Source organism: Harpia harpyja, chromosome 14 (genome assembly GCF_026419915.1).
Source record: "Harpia harpyja isolate bHarHar1 chromosome 14, bHarHar1 primary haplotype, whole genome shotgun sequence".
Lineage (NCBI taxonomy): Eukaryota > Metazoa > Chordata > Aves > Accipitriformes > Accipitridae > Harpia > Harpia harpyja.
The window spans coordinates 25,478,632-25,492,722 of NC_068953.1; the positions used below are offsets into that span (position 1 = coordinate 25,478,632).

Consider the following 14,091-nt stretch of genomic DNA (forward strand, 5'->3'; position numbering starts at 1 on the left):
ATCTGGGCCCTTACTGACAGAGAAAAATTTGATGTCATTCTTCTGCAGGACTTCCAGATCCTCTCACGTAGGACAGCCCCGGCAGAACGTGCTGCTGCTGCTGCTGCTGCTGCTTTCCTGGGTCCGGCCCCAACCTCTCAGTATGACCTCCAGTCCTTACACCTAAATTGATGGCTTTTCTCTTGGAGGTATCAAAGTACCTGCTATTCAGACGAGTACGGATTACCAAGCAATTAACTTTTTCTTGATAGTTGTGGTGTCTTAATTATGTTCAATTCCACTCATTACCGTATCATCTTTAACATTTACGATAATCATTGACTAGATTATAGATAACAATAATGGTTAGTCCTAGAGCTAAAATGCTGGAAAACATCACCATCTGATGCTCATTTCCCATTTCTTTAGCTCTACTACTTAAGGAATTTTATTACAAAATTAATTTAATAGATACTAAAAGTATATTTAACACAGAGAATCACTCTACAAGACAATAAATGGACTGGTGCTGTGAACTTGAGGACCCTGTATTAAATAACTATTATCTCTCACTTTCTGTATGTCCTGGGGCAAATTCTTGCACATTTATGCCTGATTTGCCATCCTTAAATAGGGATAGCATTTCTGCATTTCACAGGAGTGACGCACTCAGTGCCTATTGTATGATGCTTACTTATTATCACGTCATTAACTAGCATCATATGGGCATGAACTTCCTAACTCACTCAAAGTATTCATGTGCATGAGGTGAGAATCACCTCAAGGGAGGTGCTTCTGCCCCTCTACTCCACTCTCCTGAGACCCCATCCGGAGTACTGCATTCAGCTCTGGGACTCCCAACATAAGAAGGACAGGGACCTGTTGGAGTGAGTCAAGAGGAGGGCCACGAAGATGATCAGAGGGTTGGAGCACCTCTGCTATGAAGACAGGCTGAGAGAGCTGGGCTTGTTCAGCCTGGAGAAGAGAAAGCTCCAGGGAGACCTTAGAGCAGCCTTCCAGTACCTAAAGGGGGCCTGCAGCAAAGCCAGAGAGGGACTTTTTACAAGGGCAGGCGGTCATAGGACAAGGGGTAATGGCTTTAAACTGAAAGAGGGTAGATTTAGATTAGATGTAAGGAAGAAGCTCTTCACTGTGAGGGTGGTGGGGCACTGGAACAGGTTGCCCAGAAAGGCTGTGGATGCCCCATCCCTGGAAGTGTTCAAGGCCAGGTTGGATGGGGCTTTGAGCAACCTGGTCTAGTGGAAGGTGTCCCTGCCCATGGCAGGGGGGTTGGAACTAGATGATCTTCCAACACAAACCATTCTGTGATAAAACTGATAACAAAACGCCACTTTTCAGTTTTGAATGTCTCAACCAAAATACAGTAGCAATAGCTTTGACTCAGTTTACATCTTCTCAAAAAGTAATCCATCCATTTAATCCAAGATTAACTACTGGGCAACTGACATACTCTACTTGCCAGCAGTCATATTTCCATGGTGGAGGGTCCCCTGACACCATTCCCATAGTCAGCACCACCTCTCCATCAGCATCTCTGCAATACTGGTGCTGGGTTGTCAGGACGGAATAGACTGCTCCAAGCTTTGCTGGGACCAGGGCATCTGAAGAACTTGACACACGGTTAAGTGAATTTCCAGTGCCTTTCTCCATCATAGAAGTTGTATTCTGGGTCACATTATTAAAAGAGAGCAAAACAGACCAAGAAAACTTGATATGAATAGTTTCTATGGCCATAATTCGATGCTCAGAATGTGGGAGAGAAAGGAAGAGTTCACTTGTTCCTAACTTGGTAGTTTGTCTCCTTAATAGCTCTGTGCACAATGCAGCAAGGGTTTCAGTTACATAAATCAATGATCTGTTGTAGTTAACTTTTATTTGCAGCCTCTGACAAGAAAGAACATTAAGTTCTCTCACTAAATTTCCTGTAGAGAGTAGCACAGGCTGCTTTTTCCCTCTGCCCTGAGTTAATCTAAAATTTTGCCATTTCCTGAGAAATTTTACTTTTCCATGACCATGGTTCTGTCCATTGTACTGTACTTATTTAGTTAAATAACTAAAGAGCTAAGTAGTCACAAGCCTCATTATTTGTAGTCCGAGAGTTACTTGCATGGTTTTACTGTTTTGAAAGAGTAAGTCTATTTGGTGTAATTCACTCCACACTCTTTAGATGACAAGGACCAGATAAAGACAAGACTGCATTTCCAAAATGTAGCCAACAGTAGAGCCCAGAGGCCATTTAGTGTATCTTGTTTGAAGCTTTCCCAGAAATCTGGGAATTCCACAAAGCAGAAGAGCCCCAGAATTGTAAAGAAATGCCCCTATTCAGAGTTCAGTAAAATCAGGCAGCTGTATTCTGCACCACCCATTTCACTCCCCCTTTTGTCACATATGCATGGCTTTTAAACCTGGTAAAAACCATTGGTTGAAACACCACTTAGCCATGTCCTACTTACTACACAGGTTTTTCTGTGAACCGAACTGGCTAGTCCCAGCTCCATTCTGAGCATCTCTTGTGCACACCTCCTTCAGCCACAATAGAGACTAGAGGCTGTGGACTCCAGTTTCCAGCTTCCCAAGGATGGACCACAATAATTTTACTTTTTCTGTGCTGCGTTTTATTATTTTTCATAGTGAATTCTGTAAAATAGAGGCTGTCAGAGCTTTGACATATCAAACTATCTGTACCACACTTAAATCTACCAGCCTTTGAATAGCTTTCCTATTTGGCTTCTAGTTCATAGGACAGAAGCAGCATCCTACTGTCCTCTGTGTGTGTCAGACCATTCATCAAGTGAAAGCAAACAGCCAGAAGGAATGGGTATCAGCCCAGAAACACATCTCCATTAAAAGGCTTATCACCTTGTTCCAGCTGGGAGAAAAGAGGAACGATTCTGAATGCCAGCAACGCCCTTTAAAGCTTTGATGCTCAGAGTACTGCAAACACACCCACATCACACTTTTTTTGACCTGCTACAAGATATTCTTTCAATTTTGTAATTTAAAAGCAATAATATGTCAGTTCAAATGTATTTCCTTGGTTGTAGTTAGTTATTTTCCTTTGCATCTTAGCCAGTGGCACAGCACTGGAGGCTGGATTCTGCTGCCTTAGCTCATGAGAATAAGTGCCTCTCTAGTCAGGCCAGTCTACTAAAATCCATTAGCTGCCTGCTTAGTCCAGTTACGTGCGGAAACATTAAACTCATGTTGCAGATAGACATCTCACTAAGGAAAATTCCCCTACACCCAGAAAGTAGGTTTTGACACAGTAACATCCTGAATCCCCCAGAGAACATAAGCTAGATCACCAAAAACTACAGGAGAAAACCACAGCTGTTTCTCCCTCTGTATTACCATTCTTACTTCATGCTTTTCCATGAGCTTTTGGATGCCCTAGTTTTCATTTGAAGGAACCACAGTGGAGAGATTAAGCCTTAACATCATTGGTAGTTCCCGGGGATTACTACATTTCACAGATAAAGCAGTATCCTTTAATATGATGGTGGTATAGCACTACCAAAAACATTAAAATACTAACATTAATGACTTACACAGACTTAATTAGCTAGTATATCTTATCATGTCAGCAAGGAAGATAAATTTTGTTTCCCTTTGTTAGAAGGGAGCCTAAAGTCTAAAAAACAAAGGGACAATTTAAGCCTGACATTTATATAGCTCTAATACTGCCAGTGCTGAAGTCACATACGTAATATGAAGTTACTACCAAACAGTAAAAGCACAACGAGCAGCAAGAGACTCATGAATTCAGAGCCCATCTGACAGAAGGATGCAGAGTGCTTTATAAGAGAAAATAGAAAGCAGGCTTCAATAGCTTATCACTGAAGTTGGTGGCATCCTCCGTCACCCATGATCCCTGCAATGGCCTCTTTAAAGAACTCAAACATTAACTCAGATCACAAAGAGGGTTGTGGTTTTGCTTTTCAACTCAGCAAGCAGTTTAGCAACCAGAACACCCAGCTGCCCATTTCAATATGCTCTATTGAATCCAGAAACCTACTGGGGTTTGTTTTACTCTGAATGAATACTACAGGGGTTATAGATTCGATTTCAATTGCCATTAACTGGATGTAAAACAGGACATTAACCTTTTACTGCAAAACTTATAGTGGCAGCTCTCTGTGCGTAATAGGAAGGCTCACATTTGATCCATAGGATCATTTTGCATTTTCAAACACTTATCCAGGAAAAAGCTGGGTTAGTGAACTCTGCTTATTGAAAATTCAGGCAAACAGTAGGCTATACTCTGCATGCTTGTCCATTCCCATGGAGTTTCAGTTTAAATTTTACCCATCTTTCCAGCACTGCAGTTAAACTCTGGGACCTTTTCAAAATCTCCCTGCTTGGGAGGTTCACAACATTGCTGAACCCAGTTCCACGGTAAAAATTCAGAAAGTACTGAGTTTTTCAGTCATCTCTGTAAAAAAAAAGTATTACCCCTCCAGATCCTTAGGTACATAAAACAGGTGGGGGAAAAAAGTATTTGGAAACACTGAAAAAAGGAGACTTGTGCATATTTAAGTGAACTAATTATTAGTGCTAAAAACATTCAACCGCATAGAAACCAGTGATAGGTGATTATGCTGTATGGCATCCAAGTTTGCGTGAAAATACTGAAACTCCTTTTAGTTTGAGGACCTTTACTTTTAGAGCTGAAAGAACTAAGATCAAAGGGCAACCCAGCTGCACTTCAAAGAAAGGCATCCATTCTCAGATTACAATCTCAGTTCACCTGTTTAGTCCCCAGACATATTATAGATGTGCAGCTGGACATAAGAGCAGTTATGGGATTTCCAGGGTAACAATGCCAAAGCCATTGTCTTCACTGACTGAGAGTAAAATTGATCTACTGAACTCTGTTAAATCCTTGTCTCCCCATAAGACTGTTTGGACAGTTTAATTTCATGCAGTAGGTTTTGCTCTTCAATTTCAGCACGTTCATAACTCTTGCTGACATTTATCAGACTTGGATCAAGGGGAATACTCCCATCGTGGTTCACTTTTGTTTGTGAACTCACATCCCCCACAAAAAATATTCCATTTAAAAAGCTCCTCCTGTGCAGTTAACTGATCTTACATCATGGTGACTATTTTTATTCTTGGATGAGTATCATGACTATTAAAATATACATTTACGTGACAGTACAATCCACAACAGAATATATCGAATTCAGAAAATTGTCAAGAGCGTTTTAGAGCCTAATGCTAAGACAGTGGCTAAGGACAAACAGAAGAGGAGCAGAGAGGGGCTAAGGACAAACAGATGTAGCCACAAGCCAAGCACCCATGGTGGGGCAGAACAAGCCCCAAGAGCTTTTACAGCCCATTCAACTGAGGCACACGGCTTGCAGCACTGCCCTGGTTTGCAAGACACACTGCCCCTGTGACTTGCAGGGCTCTGCTTTCGGGTGGCAAGAAAGTAATTAGGCACCGTAAAAAAACCCTTATTTTTCAAGTGTCATAGGCTGTCACTGCTTCTGCTGAGAGGGAATCTGTATTATGTACAGCTTTGTCTATCCAGCAGTATGACGTGCATCCTACGGACATATGCATTTCACCAGAGACCTTTTTGAAAGCACTGTAACCAAATTATTTTCCAGACTTACGTAAGTCATTAAAAGCCAGACCTGAGAATCAGTGAAAATGAAGAAGATAATTTTAGAACATTTAAAAAAAATAAAGGAAGAAATTTCACATTTTCAAAGAAAAGAGGAAGAGTTCAAGGGATTGACAATGCCAGAAAGTAACTGAATAGTCAGGGCTTGGGGTTGTTTTTTCATTTTTGACTGAGATGAAAACCTTGAATTTGCACAAGTGCTTTTAAGGGTCTTTGGGAACACATTCTTCCATAAGATTGTCTCATTTTGTCCCAGGGTGAGGAATCAAGGAACTGTCAACATTTGAAACACAGAAAGTTTGGGTCTGGTTCAATTCAAGTTGGTTGTCATTATCCTCTAAATATTAGAATGTTGTTTTGCGCCATTTCTAATATTCACCAAAACCACACCTTCAGTCAGAGCTTAGCGTCACTTTGAAATGCATATGATGAAGTTCTTCAGCTAAGGATAACTGAAACAGAGCAGTCAGCAGTTTTTTCAGCCAAGGCAGGGGCTTCTGAGCACCAATAGTCAAGCCTCTAAACACCCTCCTGATCTCTGAGAGCTTGATTTTACATTGGTCAAGTTCTTCAGACAGTCCCTGTTCCTCCCCACATTTTCTACCATCTGTGAGAGTTGAGGTGCTACATGTTTATGCCATGCCTAAGCCCCTGCAGATTTTTATCCCATATGCCTAGCATGGAACAACATGACTGAGCTCCTCACACAGAGTTACCACAACCACCTTCATTTAAAAGAATATGAAAAAGATTATGATAATTTTGTCCAGGATCCTAATGTTGAAAGCATGCACTGAGGAAATACAAGACCTGAATTCTGTCTGTGTCTCAAACTAAAGGGATTCAGAAAATCATACTTTTCCCCTTCTAAAAGAACGCTTAGGCTATATCAACTGGTTAAAGGTAGAGAGTCAGAAGAAAGAAGTGACACTATCACTTAATGTAAAGTGTATTAAAAATACAAGAAACAGTTCTGATTGACTAAGAATTTCTAGAGTGATGATACTTGGGAAAGTCTCACAAAGCAAAAGCCTGGGAGACGTGGGGTGTGGCTGGAGCAGACATCCATAAAAATCTGTGTTCTAGTTTCCTTGCTTTTTGTAACAGCCACTCAATTTTACAGCCTAAAATTGCACCCCAATTTTAGAGGGCCTTTGGCATTGAAAAAGTATAGTTCTCTGGCATTTGTTGTCTAACCTCTTCACAAACCCAATGTTCACAAAACATGGGAGGAAATCCAGACCAGCTTAATTCATTGCATGAGGAATGTTATTAATTCTATTACTGCATCACCTAGGAAGTTGTTTAGATACACAGCAGTTAACTCATTAGCAAAAAACAATCATCATTTGTCCAAGGAAAAAACCCCAAACACAGCCGTTCAAATTATTGTCTGCAAAGAGATGCGCTTGTTCCACTTGCTCTCCAGGATACTGCATCAACACAGTACTTAGAAAAGCTAGGTGTATGAGGCTGTGATTGCATGATCACTTGAATTCAGCACGTCTGCATAATACTTCTGACAATATTCTGCCTTTCCCCACTTTCCAGATTAGTTTTCAGCAGATCAGTTCTTTGATTCAGCTACCATTCAGCAGCATAATCCTTACTGTGAACGCAAGAGAGGTGGTGGGAATGAACCAGGGGAATGCAGGGAGTCGGGTGGGCTCATCCCTTTCAACTGTAGCATGGATTTATGGTACCATGTGACAACTGCCTGAGAGCCTCAAGGCCACACGATCCCCCTGCAGTAGTTCATTCACAGCCTGTGCCTTTTACAGGATGTTTCCTTCAAGCTCTGGCTGGTCCCCTCCTCATTTCCTTGGAAATGTACCTGCTTCCTCTGTTAAACTTGTCTCCTCATTTCCTTATTCAGTCCCAAAACTCCTTTAGTCTTCCCAAGATCAGACTTTAAAGGCTTCACCAAAATCCATCCATCTGTTCTCTGGGGAAAGCTGCTCCCGGTAGTTTTCCCACAGGAAATTTGGAGCAAACTTTCTCTCTCTTTACTCCAAGGAGGCAAAGCGAACCAAATGTTGCTTTCAGTGGCCAACATGCTCATTAGCATTTGTCTTGTGGCCCATTTCTGTTCGTTAGCACATGAAATATATGGTAAGAATGCAGTGAAAGGCACCCAAGTGTATACAGTGTTTGCAGTATTAAAACAGGATTCAGAAGTTCTACCTAGACAAAGTCCACAAACCCTCAGAGTCACCAGTGCATAATGAAGATACACAGTATCCTTAGCCTGGAAAACAAATCCAGCTGATTACCTCTAGATGTAACGTAGACCAGGCTGGTGATGAGAGGAACTGGCGGCATAATGATTTAGCTACAAGAGTTTTCTAAAGGAGAAAAAAAAATTGGCATTAAAAAACACATTAGTTAAAAAAGTACATCTAGTGCCATCAAGAAACTGCCAAGGGGGAAACTTTGAAAGTGTAACAAAACAAAACAGCAAAGCTTTTGAGACTTCAAAACATTATGTCCTGGCACAAAACTGTTCTTAGTATTCTTCACACAAAGACAGTGTGCTAGTGGCCAAATGCCACAGCAATTCAACACAATAAGATTTGGCATTTCTTCTTACTCTACCCATAAGACACACCTCTATTTCTAGGAATAATGATGTTAAGACTGATGTTTATTGAAAGCAGCAAAACGTTTTTATTTTATACAGTCTCAGAAGTGCTATGCTGCCTGAGCTCGCTACATATTGGGTGACCTTGAAAGCGCCTGAGTCATTGGCAGTCCGAGCTGCAATCTAAACAACCATCTTAAATCTTGTACATTGTCATGTTCTCATTATCTGGACTTTGTGCCTTCCTACCATAGAAGGATTTTCACATAAATTATACAGGAAATGAAGCAAAATGTAATTACAGTGTCTAACAGCTCCAAGGCAGATAGATAGCACAAGGAATGGAACACAGTTCAAGAGTCAGCTTTCAATAAATGTCACCTATTAGGAAGAATCTAAATGAAACATATATATCACTAAGCCACCCACTTTTAAATTATATCATTATCTCATCACTGGAATAAGGACTTATAAGATTACAGAAATTTCAAATAATCAGCTTTCAAGCAGATTTCTCAAAGGGACTTTCATTCTTTGCTTTTACACATCACCATTTAGACTTTAACATATACTAGAAAATTCTATTATACTGTATTAAATTGAGTTATCCCAATGAAAACATCTCTAGTAAGGTTAACCCAAATATTTAATAATCCATTAGCACCGTCACTTTTTTAACATAACAAATTTTCTCATAATAGCTTTTAGTCTCAAAAGACACAGCTATGGAGCTTTTGAGTATTCTGAATTGATGTGATTCAGCTGAACAGAAGGAGCACTACAATGATGAATGAAATCCCATTTTTGCCCCTGACTTCAGTGGATGGTAAGTCAGACCCATAGCCTTTGCATTAAAAGTTCATAGCCTAGTTTTTAGAAGAGAGTGCATCTTCAAGGGAAGATCCTTTCTTAACCCATTTTTGCAGAGTAAGGATCTTGGATTTTTTGCTTGTTTGGATTTGGGGGGCTTTTGTGCATGCTATCCTCAGTGCAAAAGGATTATAAAAACAATGCAAAAAGTACAAAATATAGTTTACAAACATTAAGTAAATACTAACAAAATTGTAATATATATTTCAAATAGTCCTTTCCTCCAAGGACCTCATGATGCAAATACATAAGCCTTATTCTGCTGCTGAACTAAATGTTATCATCAAGGTTATGGAGGTCGAGTGTTTGAGCCCAAAAGTTAGAAGAAAACCCTCAAATTATGTAAGCAGTGTAGAGACTTTCTCGGATATGGTGGTAATGATCTTCTTACTGCCAGCACATGTTAAACACATGTTGTTTTTTGTAAGTTTGTCTGTTGTGTTCACTGGTCTCATGGTATTTTTTTATATGCAAGGTAGGTGCAATGTTTTGAGAAACCCTATAATAGGCAGCATGGGCTTGGCTAAATTAACTCATCTAAGATTTGAGAGGTGCTATGAAGTTGCATACGGACAGTCTTTAAGGCTCAGCTCCTGCAAAGCACTTTTAAATCTTGATGAAAGGGCTGTGGCTCACAACCTATCATTAACGTTTAGATCTTCATTAAGATTGCACAACAAAATTATTCTGATCAGCTTTGTTTTGCTCCCCTTTCTTGTCTTTTCCTGCTTACAGAGTAATCATGAAGTTCTCTTCTAGTCACAAAATTTAATCTTCACACATTTTTTAAAAACATACATTCTTCTCAAAGTTCTAAGCTATATGGTTCTTTTCACAATTTAAAAATGTTTCAAGGTGACACCTAAATGCAGAAATTATATCGATGGAATTAAATCAACTTCTGTAGGTTTAATTAAATGAGTGCAATCTCTTTGTACACTTGTAAATCATCTTAGCTGTAACTAATACTGATTTGTTTAATTGGGTAACTGGTTTAAATGCCTAAAGAATTAAACTGAACTGACTCCAAGTTAGGAAGTTATTTAATTCAGCCTGTGCAATTTGTATGTATAGACAGACCTTTAAATTTGTATTCTAATTCAAAGCACACAAAAGTGAGTGGGAAAACAGAACCACTGAAAATATTGTTATATGATCTAATTAGTTCTTGCAAGATGAGCGCTCATTTCTAAAGGGATAACACATCTACCAATGGGTAAGAAAAGATCACAAAAATAAATCTGGGAAAAAAAAAAAAAAGAACAGAACATCAGTGAAAGTTAGTTCTTATAAAAAGTCTTACTTTTATCAGCAAAAGGATTTTCCTTTGAGGCTTCATTTCTATTATCACACAATGAATCTTTGGCCATCACAAACACAGATGTTCCCTCAAGTCTGCACAAATGCCAAAAGCTCTTTGTCTTAATATCCACTCTGGAAGGACTTCTCTGTTAATGAGGATGGATTAGCAATTTATTAAGTAGTGTTCCTGCATCTTCTGCTGATCCTTAGCCTCTCCCTTCAATGTGATCCAAGTACTATACAAGATGAGCCTGGAGGAAGGTAAAGCATATAATAAGCTTCTTGTAGGCAGAAGTCCAGTGCGGAAACAGGGCAAGGATAGTATACTGCATTTATTTGTAAAATAAATGTATATGTACGATGAATTTGATGCATCTAGGATCATGAATAGGCTGGGGACCCCTTCATCTGCATCTGACAGTAGGCTAAAAGTGCAACCATAATGCCAGAAGTAAACTGGAATTTGCCGGTCTGAATTAAATGCATTGGTAGTTAATTTCACCATTAGATGCAGTTTCCAGACTTGGAGGGAAAAAAAAAAAAAAAAGCCATCCACACCCCTCATTACACATATAAGCATAAATCACCATAAAGAACGGTATTTCTAGGAGAACTTACAGGACTTAGTATCTCCCTCTTTGCTGGAGGATGCTGGCAGTCAGCTCTTCTGGCCGTTTTTCCCGCAGAGAGAGCAGAAAGCTCCACCATGTGGCCAAGTTGCTTCCCTGTGTATTGCTTGCTAGCAGGTTTAACGGGTTCCTTTGGTAAATGTGTTTTATCTTTAATAAAATTTAGATCAGCTCTTGGGAAAGTAAGGAAAACATTGAAAGGAAGATGTTTTCAGCTGAACAAGAAAAAACATAGACAGTTTATTAGGACATATTCTGACCTGAATATTTCTTTTCAACTATCACAATTTCATTTGGAAGACTTGAAATGTTTTCCTTGGCCATTTGACTAGCAACTCTGCCACAATTACAGTTCTTGAACTAGTAACTGGTATAATTTGCGACTTCAGATGTATGATCCATTCAAATAACTATAACTTTGACTCATACAATTTTTTTTTTTTATTATTCCCCCTTCCTGTTCTTTCCACTAACTTACTTGCAGTACACTTGTGACAAGACACTTCTAGCTGAAAAAGAACTTCAGATACAGTTGTGTGTATCTAGTTTAATTGCACAGCATAAGGTGGCACTGGGAAGCTGAGATAAGCCCAAGAATACTAAAGTCACAGGAAATAGATGTGAAAGTCTAGAAACAATTAAATCCCCATTTGAAATCCAGACCAGCATTTAAAACTCAAAGACCATTCTTCAGACTTGTTAATAAGAAATAGTGAGCAATTAATTAGAAATAAAAAAGAGAACCTATGTAACATGCAAGATACTTGTATTATCTTTCTTTCTTCCTCTCTCAGATACATGGGCTGCATTACTTTTTCAGCTAAGGTTGTGTTTTTTTCTTTACTTTAATATCAGAATAATTAAGAATAGAATGTTTTTTATTTTATCCTTTTTGCTTAAGTCTTCAGTGAACTTTTTAAGCACTACTTCAGCATAGCATAAACATTCAATGCCACATTAAATGCTTAATATCTGCAGATGACTAGAAATGAGTATTATTAACATTTATCAACAGGAAAACTAAATGAAGGGAAGTTTAGGCTCTGATTCAAAGCCTACTTGAAGGTTTTCAGTAGCTTTTCCTGTGCTTTCTAAGGGCTTTGAAAATGCTCTAATGGAACTGAGGATTCCAGCCATAAAGACCTTGAAAATATCGTTTCTATAGGATGAGGACTCCACCTCCAATTAATTGCCCATCATGGAGCAGCTGAAAACGTGGCAATGCAATATAGCTTTCTTCAAAGTCTGGTCCCACACCCTCTGACCCAGAAAAAATTCATACATTTACAGAAACAACATCTTCTGCTGAAAGGTGAAGCCCTCATAAGTAATTAGATGTTTTTGATATAAAAGAGAGACATCTGATTCAGATGAGTAATGTGTTTCCTAGAAATGTGACTCCATTGTCTAACTGTCATAGAACAAATCTCTTCTCATAATAATGAATAGTAAAGTCAATACATTGTAAGTGCCAGATCATAAAACAAGCCTGGAGTGCAGACCACATGATATGTTGTGTTCATAGGAATTTTTGAAGACGGTAAATGAAACTTTTGGTGGGAAGAGCAGCGACATTTCAACTGCCAGAGCATTCTTCTGAAAACTACTTTCTCAGGCTATTAGTTTAATCCACTGTTTACTTACTATGGAAAGTCTCCTTGAAATAAAATTAAGGTGGTGATACATCCAATACTGAGTGCTCTGCTCCTCCTGCACACCCAAAGTAGACAGATTCTGTAAAAAAAATTTTTAAGTACCAGGTCCAGACATTTAAGCTGTTCTGTTTAAGAACAAGAAACTAATCTGATTTTGTTGTAACCTGATTTGGAATTTGTAACATGACCTAATATGAAGAAACCAGATCAATGAGATTAGGAACCTGCACTTCTCTGAGGAAAAAAGCCAAGAGAATAAATCCACAGACATACACAGAGACAAAACAACTGGAATCTGAGATGAATGTAGCTAAACCAGATTCTATCATTTGAGATGACATACACTGATTTCCTGGAACATTTAACATTAATGTTATTTGATATAGATCAATTAGGAACCAAGAATACCTGAAAGGGAAGTGTTCAAGTCATGGGATCACAAATCTCCATTTCAGAAGGTGAAATTCTCATGCACCCATTCCTGATGGTAATATTCTCACTCTGGCCAGCACAGCACCTAGCAGGAATTTCTGTAATGGAAAGAAAAGGCATAAAAGCAATGCCTAAAGCATTTGTCTCCTGATTAGGGGAAGTGTCCGCAAGATACAATTTTATAAAAGTGGGAAATGTAGCAATGCATCAGCTACCAGACAACAACAGGAAGAACTGGAGGGGAACAGGTTGCATAAGACCTGATGCTGGAGCTCAGTTATTCAGGATGCTATGACTCATACCATATCCAAACCAATCTGAAAGGAATTTCTCTGTGAGACTGTTATGATAAACAGCACGTTGTCATCTCTAAATGTGCCGCAAAGTCCAGATCTCAGAATATCTAAAAGATCAATTAGCAATGAGTTTCACTGATAGTTCATGAACTGTCCATGTTTCAGCTAATAATATGAGTGACATATGATGATGAATTATCAGGTTAGGACAAATTCTTGAGAGATTCCTAGGAACAGAAATTACAGGGGAAACGTTGAGATGTCTGAAGATTTTCTTTTAGTAACAAACATCTTTCAAAACCTGGATAGCCATGTCAATAATTATTACACTTTTGGTAATTACACTTCAATTTAGCTCTCACATCTCATATCCGGTTGACAACTGCTTAATCAATTTATGTTGCTTCTTTACCCAAACATAGGTGGTTCAGCTGTTTAATCCTTTTCATTGCAAGATCACCTGTTGGGGATAATAGTTTCTGAGCATTTATATGAGTGCTACAATAAACTGCAATTCCCTGATTAAACAGCAAAAAAAATATTTTTTTTTTATCCTTTTCTGCTTATGTATTTCTGAAGCACAGTTCACAGAGCTACCTTCAGTGGTGGACCAAAGCCAGAGGAACCTTAGGAGGAAGCAGAGGCCACAGCCTCTCCAACCACTCAGCTCTTCACAAAGCTTTGGACATGAACT

The 14,091-nt window shown here is 39.0% G+C and overlaps 1 long non-coding RNA gene across 1 annotated transcript; it reads right to left on the reverse strand.

Annotated features, from left to right (window-relative positions):
- Window positions 1-2,592: 2,592 nt before the first annotated feature.
- LOC128151511 (uncharacterized) lies at window positions 2,593-13,268 on the reverse strand. The gene is made up of 5 exons (XR_008238395.1): window positions 13,078-13,268; window positions 12,659-12,748; window positions 11,004-11,229; window positions 10,387-10,531; window positions 2,593-7,977 (listed from the first exon to the last, which is right to left on the reverse strand). It is a non-coding gene; the product is annotated as an uncharacterized LOC128151511 (long non-coding RNA).
- Window positions 13,269-14,091: the final 823 nt, after the last annotated feature.